Here is an 11169-nt window from a genome sequence, read left to right on the forward strand (position 1 = left end):
TAAAATTTACTATCTGAGTTATAACAATGAACCTAAAACTAAAAATCCTATATATATATATATCCTATATATATATATATATATATATATATATAATATACTAGCTGACCCGGCGAACTTCGTATCGCCTAACACAAACTTTATCGTATGGTATTAAAGTTCAAATTGACTTTTAAGTATTATCACAAATCTTTTGTATGGGAGTATAGAAAAGTGTTGTTTTTAGACTTTTTCAGGAAATTTAAAATTTTTTTTTTAGAATTCTTCTCTCCGTAAGAACCATCCTCGTACTTCAAGGAATATTTAAAAAAAAGAATTAGCGAAATCGGTCCAACCGTTCTCGAGTTTTGCGCTTAGCAACACATTCAGCGACTCATTTTTTAACCGACTTCAAAAAAAGGAGGAGGTTACTCAATTCGACCGTATATATATATTTTTTTTTATGTATGTTCGGAGATAACTTCTTCGTTTATGAACCGATTTTGATAATTCTTTTTTTGTTGGAAAGGAGATATTCATAGTTTGGTACCATGATAAGGAAACCAGGATCTGATGATGGGATCCCAGAGAAATCGAGGAAAACTTTCAAAAATCGTAAGGGTGACTAGTAAATTTAATCATGTTTTTATTAAGTACTATAAAGCACTACTATTTAATAAAGGTCTGGAGTCGATCTGATGATGGAGAAGAAAGATAGTCGAGGGAACTCTTCAACGATTACCTGCTTTTTGAACCTTAATTCGTTTCTATTGATGAGAACTTTGCACCTGTATGAGTTATAAGTGCCATTACAGTCTGATGATGGAGACAAAAGATAGTCGAGGGAACTCTTTAACGATTTATAGCAATTACCAGCTGTTTGAACTTAATTCGTTTTTATTGATGAGAACTTTGCATATGTATGAGTTATAAGTGCCATTTTAGTCTGGTGATGGAGAGGAAAGATAGTCGAGGGAACTCTTCAACGACTTATAGCAATTACCTGGTGTTTGAACTTAATTCGTTTCTATTGATAAGAACTTTGCACCTATATGAGTTACAAGTGCCATTAAAGTCTGATGATGGAGACGAAAGATAGTCGAGGGAACTTTTCAACGATTTATAGCAATTACCTGCTGTGTGATCATCTGTGTCGCAGGACCAGGTTTGATGATGGAGCCCATAAACACTCGAAGGAATTTCTCAACAATTTACAGCAGTTACCTTTAGCTGTTTGACGACCGCTTTGATATAATGGTGCATTTGCCGTGTCGGCGACGCCTAAACACCGACGGTCGCGGGTTCTATTCCCGCTCGGAGTGGATATTTATGTTTATACAAATATTTATTTTCGGTCTAGTTGTTAATCCTTGTGGTTCTCCCAACCTAGCCTCAGAGAACAAGCTAGGTTGTCAGTCCCGGTTGTTATTATGTACACCTGATAGAGAACTTTACTCATAGTATGTCGACGCGTTAGCGCAGCGGTCACAGCACCGGCTGTTGCGCTGGCATTAGTGGGTTCAATCTCCGCTCACGACAGACATTTGTATTGGCCATATAGATGTTTGTCATTGTCTGGGTGTTTGTGCTTGTGTATTGTGTATGTTTCCGGACCCTCGACACAAGAGAAAAAGCATCCTTGCTAGGTCTACCCATCACTAAAAATTGTAAAATAAAATAATTTTTAACAAAAAAAAAACGGGGGATGGTAGGTTTACTCACTTATTCACGAAATCTCCGGAACTATAACACTTACAAACTTGGGACTTGGCAGATAGGCTCCTTATAGGACGTAAACATTCGTTAAGAACGGGTTTTACGAAACTCGACCCCTAAGGGGTTAACGGGGGTTGGAAGTTGGTATAAAAGTCCTATGTTTTTGAAGTAAGAGACTTGAAATTTAAAATATAAGCTCTTTAGATGATGAGAAGGTGTCCAAAGAATGTACCTTTAGCAATCAACTCCTTTTTGGGGTTAAACGGGGGTTCGTAGGTTGACTCACTGATCACGAAATCTCCAAAACTATAACACTTACAAACTTGAAATTTAGCAGGTAGGCTCCTTATACATTGTAGACATCCGCTAAGAACGGATTTTACGAAACTCGACCCCTAAGGGAGTAAAACGGGGGTTGCAAGTTTGTATGAAAGTCCTATGTTTTTGAAGTAAGAGACTTGAAATTGAAAATATATGCTCTATAGATGGTAAGGAGGTGTCCAAATAATGCATCGTAATCTATATATATATATATATATATATATAAGAGAAAGGTCACTAACTCACTCATCACGAGAACTCAAAAACTGCTGGATGGTCTATCCATCCAGGTTGGACAAAGATAAAATTTGGCTGGGAGGTAGATTATAGTTAGCAGACGTCCGCTAAGAACGGATTTTACGATATTCCACCGCTGAGGGGGTTTAATTGGGGTTGATAGTTTGTATGAAACATATACAGCCTGAAAATAAAACAAAAAATGTGGTGTATAGAGAGGTTTTATAAAAATAACTATTAAATTATACTAAATTGTGCCTTTTAAAAAGTTACTTAGTTTGATAAGCATTTCAAGTGACTGAAATAAAAAAATAATTTGCATTAAAGCAAGTAATGCATATCTTCATAACCACGCGGACGTAGTCGCGGGCAACAGTTAGTGTAATAAAACAAAGTCCCCAAAAGTGTATGTGATCGAATCGCTCAAAATCTAATGAACGAATTTTCATGCGGTTTCACGATTGGAGAGAGGGCTCCACCATTGGCAAGAGGAAGGTTTACGGAACGGCTAAGCCGATTTTGATGAGTTTCACTGGAAGTTTGCCGGGAAAACATTGCGACACACTAATTTCAACGCGGGCGAAGCCGCGGGCACAGCTAGTTTTGATATAATAGCAATAATCGCAGTGTAAACACGACAAGGAATTACAGAAGTGTGTGTGTGTGTGTGTGTGTGTGTGTGTGTGTGTGTGTGGGATGTGTAGAGATTGTTAAGTACATATTATAAGCTTTTGTAGTTCTGAAATCGCTGACGCCGTAACGCTGTTTGGTTAATTAAACCTACTGCTACAAATAACTTAACAATCGGATTATGTTGACTTAAGGTTGACGCTTAATCTTACAGTTTTAATAAAAGAGATAGCAAGCGAGAGACATTCAAAGAGCAGCTAGTTATTAAGCTGACCCGACCGACGACGTCTTGCAAACTGTCAAAGACGAGTGTACACTACCCGGCCATAACAATGCTCTACGAAGTGGAAATCAGCCGATTGTCTCTTTCCAAAGGTCAATTCGAATAATTTTTGTTTTTATGCATGTTACCCCATAAATTCTTACTGCAAGTTCAGTTCTCTTCAGTTTGAGATCAAATAATAATAATAATAATAATAATAATGACAGGGCACGGTCGAGGGTATTTTTAGTGGACATCACCGTCCCGCATGACGAGAACCTCGTGAAAGCCGAGACTGAGAAAAAACGTAAATATCTGGATCTGGCGCACGAGATTGTCGACATGTGGGGTGTGGGGTCTACTGAAATAATCCCTATCGTAATATCTGCCAATGGTTTGATCCCGGTTAGCCTCGCTCACCATCTGAGGCAACTGGGGATCCGGGACGGTTCGCTCGCAGCCAGGATGCAGAAGGCGGTGTTACTTGACTCGGCTAGGATTGTCCGCCGGTTTCTCAGCCTACAGCCCTAACCCCCGGCCGTTTGATCTCCCTGCCGGGGCGTATTCCTCCACCCGCTTATATTTATATATGTAAGTATAAGTAAATTTACTATATAATTATATAAGTAGTTATTATAATATATGTATCTATTATGTATTGGGCGGGCGGAGTGACATTCAGTATAATAATAATAAATACTCTTTATTGTACACCACATTTTGTCTCAACATTACAATTTCCAGACAACCTTTGGGCATAGGACAAGAAAAATAGAAGCGGTAAGGAATTAGTGTACAAACGGTTGATAAAGAATTGGCATATAGTTAACAAGCAGTATGATATTAGCAGAAGTAAATATACATATACACATACATATACACACAATATAAATACACATACATATATGCAAATAAATATATACATATATACTACATAAACAAAATACTACATAATATATATATTTATGGAGCTGATAATGATATTTATGAGGTATTTAGTGACAAAAAATGCGCCTTTAGATATTTTTTAAAACAAGCAAGAGATTGAGCTTTTCTTATAGAAAGAGGAAGAGAGTTCCAAAGTTGTACAGCTTTAACAGACAAGGAGTTTGATTTGATTGATTTGATCAAACGCGATTATGAACATTTGTTTTAATTTAAAACCTATCAATGTCTCGTAAATATATAATTATTCTATATCTGTTTTATAAATAATGGATAATCCAAAATAAGTATTAAGATTATTAAAAATATTTTTATTATATGATGTAACTAAAAATTTATGTTTTTTGCATTTTTTTCTGCAGCATCAACGGCTGTATCCTTTGATTGGGTTGACTTAGAAGTTTTAGTTTTTCACAGCTCCAAGGAATAGTAGAACTGAGTATTTGATATGAATTTCAGCTTGATACCGACACGCGTTCTTGAGAAAAAGAGTCTTGACAGACAGACGAACAACAAAGTGATCCTATGAGGGTTTCGTTTTTTCCTTTTGAGGTCTAAAACCCAAAAAACCTCTTTTGTTTAAATAAATATAAAATCGATTGCTTCAAGAGTAAATCAGAAGTTAATTTACTACGAATATTGATTGGGTCGTTATACTTATTTTTATCGGTAATTTTTTTTAATTTCTAAGTTAAAAACAATATTTTTACTTACTAAGGTCTAAAACCACTTAATGTTGTCCTATTTCAAATTACCTTTAAATGTGATATATGTAAATCAATAAAACTGTAAAATCATAACATATCAATGACACTTGCTTTTGTCCGTATACCCGCTTCCCCAGCTTAAGGCGCTGTCACTCTCAGCGTCACAGCTGTTTCGTTGTCTGATACGATTTCATTCCCAATGTTCTTTCCACCGCGGGCCTCAAATCATTTCGGAGTTAACTTGAAGTAAACTTAATACCACGTTATGACGCCTCAATAAAATTAACGAACCCAGTGACTAGCGTGTCGCGGTAACGAGACCACAGCTTTGACACCCGTGGTTGCAAATTTGCATGCGTGGGCTTATCGTTCGAAAGTTTATGACAAAGAATATTACTGATATGTTACAAACGAATATTATTTAACATACAAGTTAGAATTATACATCATATATTTCGTAAATTTAAAAGCCTCGATATCAATTGACTTGTATTATTTACCAAATTGTTATACTTCCATATTAATCATCTCTTGTTTGCATGTGTTGTTTATTTTAAGGAACTTTACACTCACTATATTACTCAGTATTCATTATATTATTGAATCGGTTTAACAGTTGTTTATTGATTTACCATAAACAAAGGGAAATTAATACGTTTAATAATTATTAAAAAATTACGGTATTAAAGTATATAAAATATAATATTAAACGTAAATACTTTTTTTTAATTCAATTGAAAAATTACTGACCTCTGCTCCGCTGTGCCATCTTATTATTTTATAGTAAGAAATTTCTTACTTAGTTTTTAAATTGGAGATTCAATTCGGATCACAACTCACAGAATTTACTCTATTCAAGCAATGGGACAACTGAATGCGAGGACGACCACCACGTAACTGAAGTAAGAAGCGCCTCGTAGCATTTCCCGCAACTCAGGTAAAGTTTTATTGCACCCTTACTGCTTACGGTATTGTTGTTGATCGTAAGCCCCGCCCCTCTCCGTTTGACATCACGTAAAGTTGGTATTACAAAAGTTAACCAATAGCGCTTAAGTTTATTATTTTAAATGTTAAAGTCAACTAGTTTTATTCACACACAGTTCAGTAGTTTCAGTAATATATCCATCCTCACAAACTTTCGAATTTACAACGGTAGTAGGGAGTTTGATGTCACATTGCTTGACTGCCCGTGAAGCCCGTTATCTTTTTATACTTTATATACTTATATGAAGTCAAATAGTAAACTTATCTTTTATATGTCGGCTGTGCTATTTTTTCTTGGACTATTTTACTTTTAAAATTTTCTTTGAGTTTAATGTTAAGTCAATAAAACCTTTATTTCTCTTTCTTCGGCGGTAGATTTAATACGTCAGTATTGACTATCGTACCTTTTTAATTTTTTCACTATAACGTTTTTCGATGTGACGTTGGTGTCTCACTACTATAAAGACCTCTTAAATAAGTATAAATACTGAAATAGTTATTGCATAAAGATAAATAATCAATTTAGCTTTTATATTCCGGCTAGTCTTGTTTACTTTTTGACTATTTTATAAAAAATCTTGTATAAATATGCATTAGTCGTAACCGATTTTAGTGTATTTTTTGGGGATAAATAGGGTCTTTTAAAAATAAGGTAAATTTAAATTAATAATTTTATTAAGTGAAAAATATTTGCATATGTTAAACACATTTCATCTTATATTATAATATACATTAACTAGCGACCCGCCCGGCTTCGCACAGGTGCAATGCTGATACTAAATATACTACAAAATGTCTTTATTTATAGTGGGAAGCTAGCCTATAGCATGGTTATTAACACAATAACAACAACATTCAAATATGCGTCGTTAGATTACACGTTGTTACAGAATGCGTTGAAGAAATAAAGGTTCACTGCTCGTTCCCCGTAAGTGATAGCGTGATAATTTGTAGCCTATATGTTGACCCGACTTCTTAATAATATTTGTGCCAAATTTGAAGTAAATCCATGCAGTACTTTTTGGGTTTATCCCGGACATACTTACAGACAAACAGACAAAAATTCTAAAAACTATATTTTTGGTTTCAGTGTCGATTGTAGATCACACCCCACGTATTCTTTTTAAAAGATGTTCAATGTACAGTTTTGACTTTCCTTATTATAAAAATATAGAAATGACGATTCGACTTTTTTTCTTTTTTATTCTTCAGCCTATTTGAATAAAGTTATTTTTGATTGTGATTTACAAGGCTTATGCTTTCATTTCATTTATTATTTCGTTACAACAAAGGATTTCTTTCTGTCGGGATGTTTTGTTTCTACGTATCTTTATTGCACGTGCACATGCTAATCTTAAAACAATTCAATTAAGACAATGGGTACCTTTCGGCATATCTGTGGCGTTTATTGCCGATACTTTCAATAGAAGTATTCAGAGTCATTGATAACTTTACATTGATTGTAAGTAATTTTTTACAAATAAAAAAATAAATAAATTGTAAACGATGATTCATAGTCTGTTTTGCAGTCTATTTGAACGAAACAATTTTTAAACATTGACTTTATAACAAAGCTCTGAACACATTCCAAGTTAGTAGTTAATTTTTACCTGTATGACATTTAAATTTTTACGTTAACGTCTACTCGAGATATTTTTAACAACACATGTACGTAACGTAAGAAATTGAATTTTTTTAACAAGATGTGTACGTTTGTATTATATTCCTTTTTTGTAACGCGCACGCAACAAGCGTACGGCCCGCCTGATGATAAGCCTCACTCACCACATGAACACAACACTGCTTGAGACCGGTGTTATTCCTCTATGACCTTCTATAAGCTTGAGGTACTTCTCCACTCCGGCTGCTCCGAATTTTGAGCAAAATATTTAGGTACCTTCTGTAAGCTACTTACCTAATAACATTTTCTTTAACAATGAACCTCTCTCTCACTGCTCGTATAATATCTGAAACTTTCTGTTGATCTATACACACCTGAGCCGGCCAGGGGGCCATAATCTCCGGCAGAAGCCAGGCGACCAACAGCCCCTACGTGGTGTCGGGTTCCTTGTTCGCAAGTCTCTCGTCAACAGCATCGACGTCGTCAGGAGCGTGTCGAGCAGGGTGGCGTACCTTATACTCAGAATATCCAAGCGGTATTCGCTGAAGTGAGTGCTGTGTGGCTATGGCACTAAAGAATTTAGCCACCCCCTCTCTTCCCGTGGGTGTCGTAAGAGGCGACTAAGGGATAACAAGGTTCCACAACCACCTTGGAACTTAAGAAGCCGACCGATGGCGGGATAACCATCCAAATGCTGGCTTTGAAATACACAGGCCGAAGACGGGCAGCAGCGTCTTCGGTGCGACAAAGCCAGTACTGCGGTCACCAACCCGCCTGCCCAGCGTGGTGACTATGGGCAAAACACATGAGTTCACGTTATTTGTGGCGTAAACTTGTGGAGGCCTATGTCCAGCAGTGGACTGTATAGGCTGTAATGATGATAATGATGATTCGCTGAAGGTTCATACAGGATTACGCGCCTACCTCGACAGATCCAGATGACGAAGTGGAAGCTATGTATGAGAAAATCTCTACAGCCATACATAGCTCTAAATGCCACTACACTGTTGTGATGGGAGACTTCAACGCGAAGCTGGGCAGACGATGCAGTAATGAGTTGAGAGTGGGGCAATGTGAATACGGGCAACGGAAATCTCGGGGCTGGCTGCTGGCTGCCTTCATGGAGAAAAAGGGACTCTTTATGATGAACTCCTTCTTTAGGAAGCCAGAACGGCGCAAATGGATCTGGTTGAGTCTCGACGGCACCGTCAGGAACGAGATTAGTAGTGCTCTCAAACAACTTAAAAACAAAAAGGCGCCGGGTGATGGCGGAATCACAACTGAGCTTTTGAGAGCGGTTGGTAAGCCAGTACTCAAATTCCTCCAAAGGGTCTTCGATTCCGTCATCCTCGAGGGCAAAACGCCAACGACATGGAATAGAAGTGCGGTGGTGCTACTCTTCAAAAAGGGTGATAAATCCCTACTGAAAAACTATAGGCCCATCTCGCTTCTAAGCCATGTCTACAAGCTGTTTTCGAGAGTCATTACGAACCGTCTCGCACGCAAGTTTGACGACTTCCAGCTTCCCGAACAAGCCGGGTTCCGTAAAAGTTTTAGCACCATAGACCACATACATACGCTGCGGCAGGTTATACAGAAAACCGAGGAGTATAACTTGCCATCATGCTTAGCGTTTGTGGACTATGAGAAGGCCTTTGATTCGATTGAGACATGTGCTTCAGGCTCTTCAGAGGTGCCAAGTGAACTGCAGATACGTCGAGGTGCTGAGGTACTTATACTCTAACGCCACAATGTCGGTCAGATATCGAAGCCAATACTACTTCAACGAGGCGTGAGGCAAGGGGATGTTATATCTCCGAAGCAGTTTACCGCCGCGTTGGAGGACGCTTTCAAACTTCTTGACTGGAAAGGATTCGGCATCAACATCAATGGCGAGTACCTTACCCACCTTCGTTATGCCGATAACGTAGTCCTTATGGCAGAGACTTTGGGAGACCTGAGTACAATGCTCGAGCATCTCAACAGTGTTTCCTAAAGAGCGGTTCTCAAACTGAACATGGACAAGATGAAAATTATGTCGAACGCCCATGTCGCACCCGCTCCAGTTCGCATTGGAACACTATTCTCGAAGTTGTTGACCATTACATATACCTAGAACAGTCAATTCAGTTAGGTAAGTCCAACTTCGAGAACGAGATCTCTCGCCGAATCCAACTCATGATGACAGCGAATGGACAGCGTTCGGGAAAATACGAAAAATCTTTGCATCCAATATCCTGCAGTGTCTGAAGACGAAAGTCTTCGACCAGTGTGTGTTGCCAGTGATGACATATGGATCCGAAACATGGTCGCTAAATATAGGCCTCATAAGAAGGCTCAAAGTCGCTCAGTGGGCGATGGAGGGAGCAATGCTCGGTATTTCCCTGCGTGATAGAGTAAAAAATGAGAAGATCCGTAGGAAAACCAGGCTAACCGACATTTCTCGAAGGGTCGCACAGCTGAAGTGGAAATGGGCAGGGCACATAGCTCGAAGGACCGATGGCCGATGAGGCGGAAAGGTTCTCGAGTGGCGACCACGTACCAGGTGCCGCAGCGTTAGCAGGCGGACCCCCACAAGGTGGACCGACGATCTGGTCAGGGTCGCGGGAAGCCGCTAGATGCGTGCTGCGCAGGACAGTTCGTCGTGGAAAGTATTAGGGGAGGCTCAAGCTCAGCAGTGGGCGTCTGTGAGCTGATATGATGATGATGAGACGAAAAAATACTCAAGTAAATACGCATTTTCAAAGATTACTCCAAAAGTTATAATGAGCACATGATAAACATCGGCTTTCGATTAAATTAAAAATTATAAAAATCGATACACCCAGTAATAAGTTATGCGGATTTTCGAGGGTTTCCCTCGATTTCTCTAGGATCTCATCATCAGCTCTTGGTTTCCTTATCATGGTACCACATTTAGGATATCTCCTTTCCAACAAAAAATAATTGTGTTTGCTCGCAAACGAAAAAAACCGACTTCAATTACATCGACGAGTAATACCGGTGGACCGATTTCGACAAATTTGTTTTAATCGAAAGCTGGTGTGTGTCAATTGGTCCCATTTAAATTTATTTGAGATCTAACAACTACTTTTCGAGTTATATCTATTAATGCGTTTTTACTTGACGCTTTTTTCGTCGACCTACGTTGTATTATACCGCATAACTTTCTACTGGATGTACCGATTTGAATAATTCTTTTTTTGTTGGAAAGGGGATATCTCTAGTTTAGTACCATGATAAAGAAACCAGGATCTGATGATGAGATCCCAGAGAAATCGAGGGAAACTCTCGAAAATCCGCAATAACTTTTTACTGGGTGTTTCGATTTTGATAATTTTTAATTTAATGAAAAGCTGATGTTCATCATGTGGTCACATTTAAATTTTATCGATATCTGATTACTACTTTTTGAGTAATCTTTGATAACGCGTATTTACTTGACAATTTTTTCGTCTACCTACGTTGTATTACTTGTCGATGTAATTGAAGTCGGTTTTTTTTCGTTTGTCTGCAAACACAATTATTCTTTTTTTGTTCTTCAGCCTATTTGAATAAAGTTATTTTTGATTGTGATTTACAAGGCTTATGCTTTCATTTCATTTATTATTTCGTTACAACAAAGATTTCTTTCTGTCGGGATGTTTTGTTTCTACGTATCTTTATTTCACGTGCAAATGCCAATCTTAAAACAATTCAATTAAGACAATGGGTACCTTTCGGCATATCTGTGGCGTTTATTGCCGATACTTTCAATAGAAGTATTC

General features: G+C 37.8%; 1 pseudogene; it reads left to right on the forward strand.

Annotated features, from left to right (window-relative positions):
* Positions 1 to 7157: 7157 nt before the first annotated feature.
* LOC123661442 lies at positions 7158 to 10098 on the forward strand (annotated as a pseudogene).
* Positions 10099 to 11169: the final 1071 nt, after the last annotated feature.

Source organism: Melitaea cinxia, chromosome 17, assembly GCF_905220565.1.
Source record: "Melitaea cinxia chromosome 17, ilMelCinx1.1, whole genome shotgun sequence".
In the NCBI taxonomy this organism is placed as follows: Eukaryota; Metazoa; Arthropoda; class Insecta; order Lepidoptera; family Nymphalidae; genus Melitaea; species Melitaea cinxia.